Genomic DNA, 13943 nt, shown 5'->3' with positions numbered 1-13943 from the left:
AAGAAATGTAGAAGCTCGCCGGACGCGTAACTGCGTTGGGATGCTTCATCTCCAAGCTGGGGGAGCGTGCCTTGCCCTTCTTCAAACTGATGAAGAAGAAGTGCCCATTCGAATGGACACAGGAGGCCGACCAAGCATTTCAAGACCTCAAGAAGTACCTGACCAGCCCTCCTGTGATGGTGGCACCGCGCCCTCTCGAGTCCCTGGTGCTCTACCTCGCCGCCACACCCTACTCCACCAGTGCAGCTTTGGTGGTGGTTCGGGAAGAGTGCCAGGTCAAGGCTGCATCACGATCGGCCACGGCCCCGGCCGCGGCAGCACAAGACCAAGAAGGCCACGCGAGGACCACGGCCTCTGCAGATGGAGACCAGCCTCAATAGGAAAATGCCCCTGGGGTTGAAGAGGCCTCACCAGGCAACCAGGTGTTGGGGGCTCCGTCGTCTCAGGAGGCGCCTAATCCTTCGGAGGGCACGGACCTCGTCAGCACACCCACCCTCGTCGACCATCCGGTGTACTTTGTCAGCACGGTACTGCGGGATGCAAGGGCACGATACACCATGCCTTAGAAGCTCTTGCTCGCGCTATTGGTGGCCTCGCGAAAGCTATAGCACTACTTTCAAGGTCACCCCATCAAGGTCGATGGTCTCGGCCTACCCATTGGAAAGGGTAATCAGGAGCCCCAACTCCGCTGGAAGGGTCGCCAAATGGAACATTCAGCTGCAAGCGTTTCAGTTGGAGTTCAGCACAACCAGAGTCTTCAAAGGAGCAGCACTTGCGTATTTTGTGGCAGAATGGACAGAGGCGCCAGGGCTCGAGGCAGGCGAGGATCGGTCACTTTCCCCAGGAAGTGAGGCACCAGATGGCTGGGTCATGTACTTCGATGGAGCGTTCTCGCGACATGGCGCGGGGGCTGGTGCAGTGCTTATATCCCCCACTCAGGACAAGCTCTATTACATCGTGCAGCTCTGCTTCCAGCATGGCGAGAAGGTCTCCAACAACATAGCAGAATATGAAGGCCTCATAGCAGGCTTGAAAGCTGCAGCAGCACTGGGGGTGAATCTCCTCATCATCAAGGGCGATTCACAGCTCCTCGTCAACTTCTCCAACAAAGTGTACGAGCCGAAGGACGAGCACATGGAGGCATATCTTGCGGAGGTGCGCAGGATGGAAAAACGGTTCTGGGGACTGGAGTTGCAGCACGTGCCCCGCGGTACCAACCAAGAGGCTGATGACATCGCCAGGAGGGCATCCAGGCGGCTGCCTCAGGAGCCTGGCGTTTTCGAGGAACGGCTCTTCAAACCATCGGCAACACATTCACTATCAAGCACAATGCAACCTCGGGAGGAACTCCCTCAACCACCTGCCACAGGAGCCCCGGCCTATGGCCCAACCTCGGGAGCGCGCTTGCTCCTGGCGCTGGAGCCTCAGGAGGGATGCTGGACTACGAAATTCAAGGACTACCTGATGCAAGGGACTCTACCAGAGAAGGAGGAGGACGCGGAATGTGTGGCCCGGCAGGCCACGGCCTACTGCATCCAAGACGGAGAGCTCTACCAGAAGCGGCTAAATGATGTTTCCCTGTGTTGCATCTCTAGGGAACATGGGAAGGAGTTGCTAGCTGACATACACGGCGGAGATTGTGGACACCACTCGTCATCGCAAACCCTCGTCGGTAAGGCGTTTTGCAGTGGGTTCTACTAGCCTACGGCACTCAAGACGCAATCGAGCTGGTGAAGGCCTGCAAAGCCTGCCAATTCCATGCCAAGCAGATCCATCAGCCAGCTCAGGGCCTGCAGACCATCCCACTCTCCTAGCCGTTCGCGGTCTGGGGGCTGGATATCTTGGGCCCGTTCCCTCGAGCGCCTGGGGGCAATCGCTACCTCTACATTGCCATCGACAAGTTCACCAAGTGGGCGGAGGTGGAAGCCGTCCGCACCATCTCAGCTGGCTCTGCAGTCAAGTTCATCAAGGGCCTCGTGAGCCGATTCGGGGTACCTAATCGCATCATCACCAACAACAGTTCACAGTTTACCAGCAATCTCTTCAAAACATATTGTGATAACCTTGGAACGCAGATATGCTACGCTTCGGTGGCACACCCCCGGAGTAACGGCCAGGCCGAGCGCACCAACGCAGAGGTCCTGAAAGGACTCAAAACCAGGACCTTCAAGAAGAAGCCGGAGGCCTGCAGCAGGGGCTGGTACGACGAGCTCCAGTCCGTGTTGTGGTCCATCCGCACCACCACCACCAAGTCGACCGGCGAGACCCCGTTCTTCCTCGTCTACGGAGCAGAGGCGGTCCTCCCTCATGAGGTCATGCGTCGCTCCGCGCGGGTCCTAGCATTCGATGAAGCGCAACAGGACACCTTGTGGGGGATGGACCTCGTGCTGGGGGAGGAACACCGTCGGGAAGCCGCACTATGAGCAGCAAGATACCAGCAGGCGCTGCGGTGGTATCATTGCCGCAACATCCGCCCCAGGACTATTGAGGTAGGTGACCTCGTGCTCAGGCGGGTGCTCTCCAGGGAAGGCCTGCACAAGCTCTCGCCCATGTGGGAGGGCCCATCCAAGGTTGTTCATGTTTCCAGGCCTGGCGCCGCACGCCTGGAGACTCAGGAGGGGGTTCCCATCCCAAACGCTTGGAACATTCAGCACCTCCAGAAGTTCTACCCTTGAAGAAAGGCCCGGTGCCTCTGAAGAAGGCCCGATGCCTGTGAAGCTCGCCGCCCCATGAAAGGCCCGGTGCCTGTGAAGAAGGCCCAGTGCCTGTGAAGCTCGCCGCCCTGATACATCTCCGTCGTATCTATAATTTTTGATTGTTCCATGCCAATATTACTCAACTTTCATATACTTTTGGCAACTTTTTATACTATTTTTTGGGACTAACATATTGATCCAGTGCCCAGTGCCAGTTCTTGTCTGTTGCATGTTTTTTGTTTCGCAGAAACCCAATATCAAACGGAGTTCAAACGGGTTAAAAATGGACGGAGATTTTTTTTTGGAATATTTATGATTTTTGGGAAGTAAAATCAACGCGAAACGGTGTCCTGGGTGGCCACAAGACAGGGGGCGCGCCCTCCCCCCTAGGCGCGGCCTAGGCTCTCGTGGGCCACCCGTAAGGCGGTTGACGCTCTTCTTTTGGCGCAATAAATCTAATTTTATGAGAAAGATCTGGGCGAAAGATTCACCCCAAAGTTACGGATCTCCGGATATTTAAGAAACGGTGAAGGGGTAGAATCTGAGAACGCAGAAATAGAGAGATAGATCCAATCTCGGAGGGGCTCTCGCCCCTCCCAAGCCATGGGAGCCAAGGACCAGAGGGGAAACCCTTCTCCCATCTAGAGAGGAGGTCAAGGAAGAAGAAGAAGAAGGGGGGCCTCTCCCCCTTGCTTCCGGTGGCGCCGGAGCGCTGCCGGGGGCCATCATCATCACCCCGATCTTCACCAACAACTTCACCGCCTTCATCACCAACTCTTCCTCCCTCTATGCAGCAATGTAACCTCTCTCTTACCCGCTGTAATCTCTACTTAAACATGGTGCTCAACACTATATATTATTTCCCAATGATGTATGGCTATCTTATGATGTTTGAGTAGATCCGCTTTGTCCTATGGGTTAATTGATGATCGTGATTGGTTTGAGTTACATGTTTTATTATTGATGCTGTCCTATGGTGTCCTCCATGTCGTGCAAGCGTGAGGGATTCCCGCTGTAGGGTGTTGCAATGCGTTCATGATTCGCTTATAGTGGGTTGCGTGAGTGACTGAAACACAAACTCGAGTAAGGGGATTGTTGCGTATGGGAAAAGGGGGACTTGATACTTTAATGCTATGGTTGGGTTTTACCTTAATGAATCTTTAGTATTTGTGGATGCTTGCTAGAGTTCCAATCATAAGTGCATATGATCCAAGTAGAGAAAGTATGTTAGCTTATGCCTCACCCTCAAATAAAATTGCAATAGTGATTACCGGTCTAGTTATCGATTGCCTTGGACAAATAACTTTCTTGTAACAAAAAGCTCTCTAGTAATATTTAATTTATTGCTTCTTTATCTAAACATCCCCTAGTTTGTATTTACGTGCTCTTATTATCTTGCAAACTTATCCTATCACACCTACAAAGTACTTCTAGTTTCATACTTGTTCTAGGTAAAGCGAACGTCAAGCTTGCGTAGAGTCATATCAGTGGCCGATAGGACTTGAGAGAGTATTTGTTCTACCTTTAGCTCCTCGTTGGGTTCGACACTCTTACTTATCGAAAGAGGCTACAACTATCATGTATACTTGCGGGTTATCAAGACCTTTTTCTGGCGCCGTTGCCGGGGAGTCATAGCGTGGGGTGAATATTCTCGTGTGTGCTTGTTTGCTTTATCACTAAGTAATTTTATTTGCTATTCTTAGTTGTTCTCTATCTTTAGTTATGGATATGGAACGCAAAATACCAAAAAAATTAGTTGTACTTGCTACGCATGAGGATGGGGTAACTCCTAAAACCCTCGATTCTAATTATGCGAAAGATATTGTGTACTACTTTGATAATCCTGAGAAAACCCCATTCAACTTTATAATGAGAGACACATTGGATCAATGTGAATACTTTAGGGATTATCGCTCGACACAAAAAGGGAAACTATTATGGGATCAATTTATTATGTTGCGTTGGTATGCCTGGAATCTATGCTTGAGATATGATATACTTGTTGCTCTAGGATGGAGGCTCCACACCTCCCCTTTTCATGCAAATTTAACGACAATGAAACCTTAGCTTCTTATGCTAATGGTATATATGATTACTATGATGTGGAACAAATAGAAGAATTTGTTGCTTTTAAGGTTGTCTATGATATTGAAGCTTTGTTTGAAAAGTATGAAGCTTTTGATGATGATGGTTATAGGCCAGAAAATCTTGCTATACTTGGATATTGCTATGAAAATTATGAATACAATTACTATATTAATGCTTTTATGAAGAAAGTCAACACTCTCCAAGAAGAGACTAATATTTTGCAGGAAGCTATGGAAGAAGAAATTGATGAAACAGTGAGCTCATTGGATGAAAAAGATGATGAGGAGAGCGAAGAACAAAAGGAGGAAGAGCGGATTAGCTACCCGTGCCCACCTTCTAATGAGAGTAACCCTCCAACTCATATATTATTTAATTCCCCTTCGTCCTTACTGAAGGATGATTGCTATGATCCCTTGAATTTGTTTGAAATATCCCTTTTTGATGATGCTTGCTATGCTTGTGGCCAAGATGCCAATATGAATTATGCTTATGGAGATGAACTTGCTATAGTTCCTTATGTTAAACATGAAATTGTTGTTATTGCACCCACGCATGATAATCCTATTATCTTTTTGAATTCTCCAAACTACACTATATCGGAGAAGTTTGTGCTTACTAAGGATTATATTGATGGGTTGCGTTTTACTACTTTACATGATGATTTTAATAGATATAATATGCACGTGCTTGCTACTCCTACTTGCAATTATTATGAGAGAGGAACTACATCTCCGCCTCTTTATGTTTCCAACACGATGAAATTGCAAGAAACTGCTTATACTATGCATTGGCCTTTAGTTGCTGTGCATGAATTGTTCTTTTATGACATGCCGATGCATAGGAAGAGAGTTAGGCTTCGTTGTTGCCTGATATATGTTACTTTGTGCTCACTACTAAATTACAAATCATTTTTTTGACTATGTACTGCAAGGCAACAGCCTCACAGTCTTTTATTAACTAATAAAAAAGTGGTTCAAGTTACAACTTTACAACTATACAGGAGGAGTTAAATACTTACAAAAGAATAAACTAGGTAAGGTTAGCTATCCAAGACATAAGACTATCCTTATATTTGCACCGAATCCTGTAGGAGAGAAGAGAGATGTCATGAATAAAGTTTCTCCTCCAAGCTCTAAATGAGGGCTGCTCATTTCTGAAGATCTTCCCATTCCTTTGGATCCAAATATTCCAAGTAGCCACAAAAACCACCTCAGAGAAGAAAGGGAGACCAAAATCCTTTCTAACTGCTTGGGCCATATCATAAGTGGTTTGGTTGGGTAGAACAGTCCAAGATATCCCAACATAGTTCCAAACCCTTTGGCTGAAGTTGCAAGCAAAGAAGAGATGGGCCCGGTCCTCATGCTGAGCAAGGTTGCAAAGCACACAAGTATCATCCTGGATGATCCACTGCCGACGTTGCATCATATCCCCGGTGTTCAACCGATCCATTAGCAGAAGCCAGCCAAAAACTTTTATCTTTAGTGTGCATGCACACTTCCAAATCCACTTGAAAATGGGGTCAACCACAATGTGCATGAAGCAAGAGTCATAATATAACTTGGCCCTATAGTCACTAGTTTTCGAAGGCCACTTCCAAGTATCCTTGCTCCCAGCATCCAGGTTGATCAAAGGCAGTAGTGCTTGTAATTGAGTAAACTCTGAGTAAGCCTCTTGCGATAGAGGCAGATGAAAGTGCTCCAAGATATCCGGCTGCTCCAAAAAATCCTTAACTGTGATTGCCTCATCAACAGCAAAAGAGCAAAGCCTCGGGAAACATTCATGCAACAAAACCGCCCGATTTCCCAGATGCCATTGATCGAGCCAAAAAAAGCACTGTGTCCCCAGCGTGGACATGTGGGATAGCTAGTTTGTAGAAATTGGGATATAAGCGCATGACCTCACGCCACCAAAAAGAACCACAAATCTGCATGCTTTGAGGTGGAGACGAAGCATAATAAGAATCCCAAATTAAAGATACCCAAGGCACATCCACTTTGTTGAAAAACTTGAAGAGATGCTTAATGAGTAAAGCCTCATTTTGGATGGTCAGATTAAGAACACCCAAACCACCCGAAACCTTAGGGCGACAAACTAGATCCCATGCAGCAAGTGACTGTCGTGGATTATCCGTGTTGCCTCGCCACAAACATTGTCGCATGATCCGCTCTAACTGTTGAATAATTCCTTTAGGAAGGTGCAAAGTGCACAGAAAATATATAGGCATGCAGCACAACACAGACTGAAGAAGCTGCAGACGCCTTCCTTGGTTGAGTAAGCATGACGAGGCGGATAAACGGCGCTCGATGCGATCGACCAAAGGCAGCAGATCATAAATGGTGGGTCTAGATGTACCCATAGGCAATCCAAGGTATGTGAAAGGCATTGTGCCAACATCACATCCCAGCAGAGAGGCAACTCTGGCGCCCTCTTCATCAGACATATTTAAAGGAATGAGGGAGGACTTACTAAAATTAACACTCAAACCAGTAGAATCAGCAAATGTGACAAGCATTTCCTTGAAGGCTACGAGCTGCTCATCAATCGCAAGCAGAACAATTAATGTGTCGTCGGCATATTGCACAATTGGGTAATCGTTGGAGTTGGTTGGGATCGGCAGAGACAAAATATTCCTGGAGCACATCTCATTAACGACAGATTGTAATAAGTCAACTGCGATCACAAAAAGCAATGGAGAGAGAGGATCTCCCTGCCGCACACCAGTTTTGCATACAAAATGCTTTCCGGGCACGCCATTAAGAAGGACCGAAGAGGAACCCGATGACAAAATATTATTGATCCAACTATTCCACCGAGAGTCAAAGCCCTTGCATTGCAAAATTTTGAGGATTAGGTCATGCTCAATTGTGTCAAAAGCCTTCGTAAAATCCAACTTCAGCAGAACAATTGGCCGCTTAGAGGCCTTGCATTGATGAATGTACTCGAAACACCAAGCGAGGCAGTCTTGAATAGACCGACACCGAAGAAAACCATATTGATTATGATGGATGCACTGAAGAATCACTTTCTGAAGACGATTCGCAAGCAACTTGGTCAGAAATTTTAAGCACGTGTTGGTCAAAGAGATAGGCCGAAAGTCTCCGACCACTTCCGGGCTGAGTTTCTTGGGAATCAAAGTAATTAAAGAGGTGTTCAGACATTCCAGGTTGCAATTACCCTCATAAAACTCCTTCAAAAGATGCATGAAATCCTCCTTAAGAATTGGCCAGCACCTCTTAAGAAACAATCCCGAGAAACCATCTGGGCCAGGGGCACGGTTGGTAGGCATGCTCTTAATGACAAGATCAACCTCGGAATCAGTGAAAGGCTGGGAAAGTTCCTCAAGACCATAAATTCTCTCAATTAATGTGTCCAAGTCAAAACCCATAGTAATTCCTTTGGCATTACCCATTCGCTGGTTAAAATCAGCCCAGAACATGGTCGCAAGTTGGTGGTGATCGGTGATCACATCACCATTAGCATTCTTGATGGAGGAGATTGTATTTCTCCTATACCTTTCCGTGGCCATTGCATGAAAAAACTTTGAATTTTCCTCACCAACTTTAATGCTGCGAATAGTACAACGTTGCTTCCAATAAATATATTGCCAGTGCAAAATATCCTCCAAATGCAATTTGACTACCCGCCTGAAATTAAACTCCGGCCTTGACAACGGCCTGATCTCCTCCAACTCATCAAAGAAGAGAATCACCTTGTTACAATCAGAAATTAATGCCTTAATTGTGGATAATTCATGTGCCATTTCTTCAGAGCCGACCAAAGAGCTTTAAATTTAGAGGAAATAATCAGAGCCACCGAGGGTCTGGCCACAGGCTTGCTCCAAACTTGATCAACACAATCATAAAACCCAGGCAAGTCTATCCAGTAGTTTTCAAAGCGGAAAATTTTAGCCTTAGGAATAGCAGTAGCAATTGAGACTACACACGGGACATGATCAGAGGCCGTGCGTGCAAGGGGCAGAACAAGCGTGTTAGGATGATCCGTGGTCCATGCAACTGAGGTAAAAAACCAGTCTATCTGTTCAAGTAAAGGGTCAGTTTGCATGTTCGACCAGGTAAACTGACGTCCCTTAATTGGTAATTCCACGAGACCCAGATGGCCAATCACTTCATTAAAAAGAAAGATATCGCTGACATTACCCCCAGGATGGTTGCGATTTTCCAACGATCGCATGAAATTAAAGTCTCCTAACAACAACCAATTATCATCAGGGTTAATATCAAGATTATATAACCATTGCACAAAATCATCTCTGGATGGACCCTGACATGGACCATAAACAGACACGAGCGTCCAGCTTTCAGAGGTATGCTTTGAGCGGAATTCCATTTGAATACCATATCGACGTGCCTCAGTTAATTTTCCCTCGAAGAAAGCAGAATTCCAAATGACGATCATACCGGCCGATGCACCCTACAAAGGTACATAGCAAAAATTATCAAAACGCCGAGGACAGAATTTCCTAATGAATCTATGATCAATATGCATGCACTTCGTTTCTTGCAGACAAACGACTGAGCAACCACTTTCATCAATTTTCTGCTTAACTGCTAATTGCCGTGCTTCGGAATTAAGACCACGCACATTCCAACATAACACTTTCCAATTCCTAAACCCTGTCTGATTCATTACAAACTAAAATAAAGAGCAGCAAAAGTAGATCATGCAATGACCTACACTGACCAACTACATATAGAAGGTAGAGTCCAAGCAGTAAATAAAAGAGCAGATAAATAGCGTTTATAATGGTACGCCATAAACCAAGGAAACATCCGGACCCACTATTCATGAGAACCCTTGCTGTAGGTGGATGTAGACGGGTCAGCCTCAAGCTGATCCTTGGAGATCTTCTCAGGTGCAATGCGCAACCTTGCCCCGATACGCTGCGGGTCGGCAATTGGCGTTGGTGGAGGCACTGACGAGCCATTCTCCTGCTGAGTTGAGCTAGTACGGCGCCGCTTGAAAGAACCCTGGACTTTGACCTGCTTGTGGCCCGAGCTTGGTGAAGCACGGTAACCCTCCCTGAGGGCACTGAGACGCGCACTGCGGCGTACCTCAGTATCAACAACAATCCTAGAAGATTTGGCCTTCCTGCTGCGCTTGGGATTAACTGCTGGCAGTGCAGAGAACTCAAATGATTCACTGACAGGTTCAGATAGGTCGTCAAAGCAGAGTGCCCGAGCAACTGGCCTTTTAACTGGAGCAATATGAAGCGAAGGGCGAATTGCAGGCTCTAGTTCAGGCAGAATAGAGAGGCTGACTTCGTTCCCAATACAACGGATGTCCCAGGAGCTTTTAGACAGTAGCAGAGCACCTAGATCCGCTTTGAACAGACACTTTGGAATATCAGCAGAGAAGATAGATGGCATAAACTTGCAGAAAGCTCGCTGCCATTGCATCACAGGCGGTAAAACAGGGCCAAAAACTGTTAAAACTTGACCAACATGCAGAGGGGGCTGCACCTGGGCAGCAGGTTGCTGCAGAACTGCTAATTCCTGAACTGGCTGATCATTAAAAGAGTCATCAGAAACTTGAAGGACAATTGATTCTTGGGAGTGAATGACCTCAATCTGATTTTCCTCCACGAACTCCTGCTCCACATTCAGATCATCATTATGAGCATCCTGGTTATGATGAGCATTCTCCTGAGCAGGTGGTGGCAGCTCATCCCACCCAATCTCTAGGAATTTAGGCACAACCCAATTGTGGTTGTTAAACTGCAGATGTCCAGGTAAGGGATGAGGGTTGCCATCGAAGGGCATTGGATCCTCATCCGGAGGTAAGATATCAGCAAAATCAGCAGAGAAGATGTATATGGGTGCAGACCAAGAAATGCGAGATCCTCCAAAATCCGCAAACTCTCTGTAAACCACATCACGCGGCACTAAAGTAGTAGCCAGGAACGAAACGTACGCCAAAGTGCGAACCAGAAGCAGGTCATCTTGATGCCAGTGATGAAAACGACCAAAATTACTGATCGCATCAACAATATATTGGGTACGCCTATAATCCAGAGGTATTCCCACAATCATCACCCAACCCCTCTGAAAACCCTTAACAGCTCTGAAATTAATTCCTTCATCATGAGGCACAAATCTTACAAATCTGTCGATGTCTAGCTCAAACGGAGGATGATCTACCAGAGCCTGCCTAGCAATCGGACTATGGAAACGGAAAAGACCAACACCTTGGATCCAAGGCTGAGCATCAAGAACGACACGACCAACAGTGTTAACCACATAATCACTGACCATGTTTCTGAAGATAGCAACTTCTTCAGGCAAAGGAGCAGGCTCGACGATGGCGATGGCGTACTCCTCATGCTGCCGATCTGGAGCCACTGTAGGGGAGAAGAAGGTCTGCCGCAACCTCCTCGGACCACCATCGATGATCTCAAAACCCTGCGGGACGAAAGGCGTGGGGTCGAGCTCGAAGGTTGCCATTGCTGAAAGTGGAGATGGGGCAAGGGGCGATGGTGTTGAGGAAGGTGGTGGCGGTGTGATGGGGGATGGCTCAGCAGGCAATGGCGGGGGCGAAGATGTTGGTGCGGGCATGATGGGACTTGGCGAAGACCCAACTTGGCTGGCTGCGAGGGAAACCGAGGCGACAGGCGATAAAATCTCAGCTGACCGGCCCGGGGAAATAGGATTGACCCACGGGACCCACTTGTAAGTCGGAGAATGCGCAGTGTCGGAGCATCCTTTGGCTCGGTGACCCAGGCGGAAGCATCTATGGCAGCGAATTTGGTTGGTGCACATATTGGTGGAATGCAACAAAGATAAACAATTCTGACATTTCCAAACATTGAACACCATATCATCAATAAGATCATTAAATTGAGCCGCATCATCCCGCAAATCCGGAGGCTGGTCCTCCAAAACAACCGAAGCAGGAGATTGTATTGTGCCAGAGGATATATCCAAAAGATCTTGAGACGGTTGAGCCAAACCAGACTGGGCCGAAGAAGATCCACCTGAAGCAGGCAGCCCAATGGGAGCAGCCGTGTCATGTTGGGCCGGGAGCCTAAGCTGGGACATGCATCCATGCTGGGCTGGAGAAATCGGTGCAACGTAATCACGTGCCGCCGAAACTGGCTCAAAACGCAGCAAATTAGAGGTTGAAGATCCGAAACGAGCGGCGTTGTTCTTGCCAGAAACGTTGATCGCCCCGAAAGAGATGGACGGCGTTGCCACCGTCCACTGAAGTTCGGTCACCAGCGGCGGGGGCAAAATCACAGTTTCACGTGGATGAACAACATAGCCGGCTTCAGAAACCGTATCAACACATGATTGAGTCGCTGGATATCTATAACCCTTACAAACAGGGTATTGCTGAAACGTGGCAAAAGAAATCCTCTTCGTCGATGATGAATTCGATCTAAAAGAAGATTTAGCCAGAGATTTATGCATGGCAAGCAACCCCAAAGTGGCACGCTTCTTAGAGGGGCTCACCAGGATCCACTCAGCGTCACACTCTTTTTTCCAGATTTTAAATTCATGGATCCAATTAGGACCACCATTTCCCCAGAGATGAAAGAAACATTTGAATTGCGGACACGTAAACGATCTCAACTGGAGAATGCAGAGACCAACTTGCTTGCAGGAGACAAAAAGGAGAATACCTTGTCACGTATGATTTGCACCGAAAATTCAATAGCTGAACCCCCAATCGCTGATTCCAAAGCAGCCGCCACAGAGTCATCATCAAGACGAAAAATGTGTCTGCTGAAAGACACAACCATAATGAAGTGGCTCGAGTCATCTATGGGATGAATAGATCTCCCACAATGATTGAAAACCTTATCCGCAAAGATGGCACCTGCCGAGAAATCCAAGTCCAGTGTTGATCCACCAGAAGAGCCCATATGAAATGGGTATAGCCGTGTAGATCAGGAGCCGCCGGAGAGGATGGGTGGAGAGGGAGGGTGAGTCACTGGCTAGAGAAGGAGATCGCCGGAGAACCTAGGCCGGAGGTGGGAGGGGTGGGTGGGAGTCGCCATTGGTTTATCTTAGTTGGCAATTTGTTTTACTTATTAATTACAAATCATTGTTAATTAAAATTGGCTTTGATATACCTTGGGATCCGGGTGGATCCATTACTTGAGCACTAAATGCCTAGCTTAATGGCTTTAAAGAAAGTAGTGCCAGGGAGACAACCCGGAAGTTTTAGAGAGTCATTTATTTCTGTTGAGTGCTTTCATATAGTTTAAAAAAACAAAAATAAAGAGGGGAAACCAAAAACTTTTCAAAAAGGAAAGTGAAAGTGAGAAAGACAAGCATTGTTGAAGTGGGAGCTAGCCTTGAACTTTGTTCATGCTCACAGAAACTTTGAGAATATTGATTACAGAAACCTTTTACAAAAATAATTATCCCCTTTTAGGTTTACATTGTATTACAAAAATAATGTGCCAAGGTTTGTCTTTAGGATGTTTACAATGCTTGTTGGTTTGTACGGTGCTGGACAGAAACTTTGGCTGTAGTGCGCGATTTTACATTTTTAACTGGAACGTCAAATGGTTCTGATTCCTTTTGCACTGTATTTCTGTACAACTTTTTTATTTTTTCTCATTTTGGTATAAGTTTTGGGGTAACAGAAGTATGGTGGATGTTCAGATTGATAAACACTGTTCTGTTTTTGACAGATTCTGTTTTTGATGCATAGTTTGCTTGTTTTGATGAATCTACCAATTTATATCAGTGGATTAAGCCATGAAAAAAATTATATTACAGTATACACAATGCAAAAACAAAATATGAATTGGTTTGCAACAGTACTTAGAGTGGTGATTTGCTTTATTATACTAACGGATCTTACCGAGTTTTCTGTTGAAGTTTTGTGTGGATGAAGTGTCTAAATGAGGAGGTCTCGATATGAGGAAAAGGAAGAGAGGAAAGAGCTCAAGCTTTGGGATGCCCGAGGCACCCCAAGTAAATATTCAAGGAGACTCAAGTGTCTAAGCTTGGGGATGCCCCGGAAGGCATCCCCTCTTTCTTCAACAAGTATCGGTATGTTTTGGTATTCGTTTCATTCGTGCATTATGTGTAAGTCTTGGAGCGTCTTTTGCATTTAGTTTTCACTTTTATTTTATGCACCATGCTAGTATGAGATAGTCCTTGGTTGATTTATAGAATGCTCATTGCA

This window comes from Triticum aestivum, chromosome 2B, assembly GCF_018294505.1.
Source record: "Triticum aestivum cultivar Chinese Spring chromosome 2B, IWGSC CS RefSeq v2.1, whole genome shotgun sequence".
Lineage (NCBI taxonomy): Eukaryota > Viridiplantae > Streptophyta > Magnoliopsida > Poales > Poaceae > Triticum > Triticum aestivum.
Note: the sequence above shows the minus strand (reverse complement) of the source record.